The sequence below is a fragment of the Rhinopithecus roxellana genome, chromosome 2 (genome assembly GCF_007565055.1).
Source record: "Rhinopithecus roxellana isolate Shanxi Qingling chromosome 2, ASM756505v1, whole genome shotgun sequence".
NCBI lineage: Eukaryota > Metazoa > Chordata > Mammalia > Primates > Cercopithecidae > Rhinopithecus > Rhinopithecus roxellana.
Genome location: NC_044550.1, coordinates 110,231,940 through 110,236,368, shown reverse-complemented (window position 1 = coordinate 110,236,368; position 4,429 = coordinate 110,231,940). Strand labels below are relative to the sequence as shown.

The 4,429-nt window shown below is 48.7% G+C and overlaps 1 pseudogene across 1 annotated transcript; it reads right to left on the bottom strand.

Annotated features, from left to right (window-relative positions):
• Positions 1-2,252: 2,252 nt before the first annotated feature.
• LOC104673782 lies at positions 2,253-4,021 on the bottom strand (annotated as a pseudogene). Its single transcript, XR_749555.2, has one exon. The product of XR_749555.2 is annotated as an alpha-enolase pseudogene (transcript).
• Between the last annotated feature and the right edge of the window lie 408 nt (positions 4,022-4,429).

Sequence of the window (4,429 nt, the reverse complement as noted above, 5' to 3'; positions counted from 1 at the left end):
AGAATCAATCTTTGCTCTCTTCTAGAAAATGAAAAAACAGGGAGCTTTGATATTGTCTTCTCCTCCTTATAATAAAACAACAGGCCGGGTGTGGTGTCTCATGTCTGTAATCCTAGCACTTTGGGAGGCCAAGGCAGGGGGATCACTTGAGGTCAGGAGTTTGAGACCAGCCTGGCCAACATAGCAAAACCCCATCAATACTAAAAAAAAAATACAAAATTAGCTGGCGTGGTAGAGTGCCTGTAAGCCCAGCTACTCGGGAGGCTGAGGAATGAGAACCGCTTGAACCTGAAAGACAGAGGTTGCAGTGAGCTGAGATCACGCCACTGCACTGCAGCCTGGGGGACAGAGTGAGACTCCATCTCTCTCTCTCTCTCTCACACACACACACACACACACGTATGGCTCCATTCTCTAGAACTTTGAGGACTGAGGCTTAGGGTGATGGGCTTCAGTTGTGACGAGAGGGATTCGTCAGGACTCGGGAAGATATCTGTGTGTAGGTGTGTCCATGTACTTCGTGGGCATATGCATGTGGTGTGGCATGAAGTAACAATGTTAATTTTTCTGCAGTGTGATTAGTTCCCAGGCAATAACGACAGAAACCAGACAGCATTTCTTCACTATCTGCAGAATTGCAGGAATTTGCACCATCTGCCTCTTCCCAGGCCTCCTGAACAATTGAAAAGGAACCCAGGAAAAATGGTGGAGAAGAGGGTTAATTTTAGGTGTCAGGTTGGGTAGGTCATGGTACCCACATATTTGATCAAACACCAGTCTAAAAACAAACAAAAACAAACACAAACCTTTGTTGTTTGTTTGTTTTTGAGTCAGAGTGTCACTCTGTCACCCAGGTTGAAGTGCAATGGCATGATCTCGACTCACTGCAACCTCTCCCAACTGGGTTCAAGCGATTCTCCTGCCTCAGCCTCCCCAGTAGCTGGGACTACAGGCACTGGCCACCACACCCAGCTAATTTTTGTATTTTCAGTAGAGACACGGTTTCACCATGTTGGCCAGGCTAGTCTCAAACTCCTGGCCTCAAGTGATCTGCCCTCTTCGGCCTCACAAAGTGCTGCGATTACAGGCATGAGTTCCGCACGCAGCCTCAAACACCTTTGTTGCTGCAAAGGTTTGTTTTTTTGTTTTATTTCCTTTTATGTTTTTTTGAGACAGGGTCTCACTCTGTCACCCAAGCTGGGGTGCAGTGGTGAGACATGGCTCACTGCAACCTCCGCCTCCGGCTCAAGTGATCCTCCCACCACGGCCTCCCAAGTAGCTGGGACTATAGGTGAGCATCACCATGCCCGGTTAGTTTTTGTATTTTTTGTAGAGGGGGTTTCCTCATGTTTCCCAGGTGGTGCAGAGGTATTTTAAAGATGAAATTAACATTTAAATCACCAGACTTTGAGTAAAGTAGATGGTCCTCTGTAATGTGGGTGGGCCTCACACAAGCAGTTGAAGGCTTTATGAGAAAACTGACTGAGATTCCCCTGAAGAAGGAATTCTGCCAGCAGACTGTCTTGGGATTTGACCTGCAGCATCAATGCTTCCCTGGGTCTCCAGCCTGCCAGCCTACCCTGCAGACGGTGGGCTCACCAACAACACTGTGTGAGCCTCCAACAGGACTGTGTGAGCCTACTCCCGGGCACAGATATCTGAATATAAATCTCTACACGTCCTATTGGCTCTGTTCCCCCCAGCACGTCCTTGCACACACGCTTCTGGCCACCCCGGGATGCCTGCTTTCTCCCTTCACTGGTCACATGGCTGTTTTGTTTACCTGTCACCCACCCCGGGCACGTGGACTCTGCTGTATCTTTTCTCTTCCCATGTAGGCTGGTCCTACCGAGTACAGGGGTTGTTTTCCCACATGGGGTCATTGCCTAGTATCTCTCCGTCCCCTGCTCAGATACACTCTGCCCCCTGGGCTGAACTTGAGCTGATGACTACCAAGCATTGCTGCCTTGCATCAGCGCTCAGGGACATCAGCATCACAGCTCCTTCTGGTTTCCTAACTCCTCTTTGAAAGACATTTCTAGGGGAAGCCATCATTTCTAATTGCCTTCAGAGGTTATCACCAAAACCTCCTTTCTGAAAAAAAATTAGTACATGTATACAGTAAGTCCTCACTTAACATCATAGGTAGGGTCTTGGAAACTGTGACTTTAAGCAAAGTGTATATAGCAGGTCCTTGAATAACGTTGGTTATAATGTCGATGAGGGAAAAAAAGCTGTTTCATTATACATTGTTTTTTTTTTTTTTTTCTCATGGGTCACTGAGGCTTTTTATTTTAAGCACAAAACCACCGGGCATCTTGCCTGTGGCCACCCCGGAGATGACACGAGGCTCACATGACTCCAGACACTGGGTGGAAAGTAAGGCAAGAAAACAGTGATTTGGGCCAATTACACGATGGCAAAGCTAGAGCTGCCAAACAGGGCTCCGGGGAGCTTGGTTCTGTAGAAGTTCTAAGGAAGCGGCACGGACTCCACGGCGGTGGGTGAGGGGCGCTAACTAGCAGGGACCCCTGCAAGCGTTGGTCAGGGCCTCGAGCTGCCCGAGCTGACAGAAGGGGAGGGGTCTATTTAGCCAACAGGTGACCGAAGGGCTTGCCTGCCCACAGCTTACTTGGCCAGGGGGTTTCTGAAGTTCCTGCCGGCAAACTTAGCCTTGCTGCCCAGCTCCTCTTCAATTCTGAGAAGCTGGTTGTACTTGGCCAAGCGCTCAGATCGGCAAGGGGCACCAGTCTTGATCTGACCAGTGCACAGCCCCACAACCAGGTCAGCGATGAAGGTATCTTCAGTCTCCCCAGAACGATGAGACACCATGACACCCCAACCATTGGCCTGGGCCAACTTGCACGCCTGAAGGGACTCGGTCACAGAGCCAATCTGGTTGACTTTGAGCAGGAGGCAGTTGCAGGACTTCTCGTTCACGGCCTTGGCAATCCTCTTTGGGTTGGTCACTGTGAGATCATCCCCAACTACCTGGATTCCTGCACTGGCCGTGAACTTCTGCCAAGCTCCCCAGTCATCCTGGTCAAAGGGATCTTCAATAGACACCACTGGGTAGTCCTTGATGAAGGACTTGTACAGGTCAGCCAGCTCATCAGGTGAGATGTACCTGCTGGGGTCATCGGGAGACTTGAAGTCCAGGTCATACTTCCCAGACCTGAAGAACTCGGAGGCCGCTACGTCCATGCCAATGACCACCTTATCAGTGTAGCCAGCTTTCCCAATAGCAGTCTTCAGCAGCTCCAGGCCTTCTTTATTCTCTAGGATGTTGGGAGCAAACCCGCCTTCATCCCCCACATTGGTGGCATCTTTCCCGTATTTCTCCTTGATGACATTCTTCAGGTTGTGGTAAACCTCTGCTCCAATGCGCATGGCTTCCCTGAAGTTTGCTGCACCAACTGGGAGGATCATGAACTCCTGCATGGCCAGCTTGTTACCAGCATGAGAACCGCCATTGATGACATTGAAAGCCGGGACTGGCAGGATGACTTCAGAGTTGCCAGCCAAGTCAGCAATGTGGCGGTACAGGGGGACCCCCTTCTCAACAGCACCAGCTTTGCAGACGGCGAGGGACACCCCCAGAATGGCGTTCGCACCAAACTTAGATTTATTTTCTGTTCCATCCATCTCGATCATCAGTTTGTCAATCTTCTCTTGTTCTGTGACGTTCAGTTTCTTGCTAACCAGGGCAGGCGCAATAGTTTTATTGATGTGCTCAACAGCCTTTGAGACACCCTTCCCCATATAGCGAGTCTTATCATTGTCCCGGAGCTCTAGGGCCTCATAGATACCAGTTGAAGCACCACTGGGCACAGCAGCTCTGAAGAGACCTTTTGAGGTGAAGAGATCAACTTCAACAGTGGGATTCCCACGAGAGTCAAAGATCTCCCTGGCATGGACCTTGAGAATAGAGATGCTGAATTTCTAGCTGCTGGGTCTCGTGGCCTAGGAGAGGAAGCGGCGGGTGCAGCAGACACCGAGGTGAGTGTGAAGCCGGCGAGGTCTGCATTATTATACATTGTTTTGCTTAAATTTATAGTTTCTAAGACCCTATCTATGACGTTAAATAAGGACTTCATGTATATTCAAATGAATTCTCTTTCTGAGTCTCTAGATACAGACTATAATGTGAATTATAATCATCACGTTATTTCCTGAGCTCCTGTACGCTCAGTTGTATGCCTTAGCTTTGATTTTGGATATGCTAATCCTCATGTTAAGTTCACCATCATTTGGAAAGTGAAACATCAGATCCTCTATCAGCAGCCTAGGGATGCTCACATTTAATTAAATACAACTGGGAAGATACTTCTTTAATAATTGTTTAGTCTATTGCCACTTATCAAGTAAGTATATAGCAGCTCTAATCTTCAGGAATAAGTGACTTTCACCTGCCTTCTTTTCTGTAAAA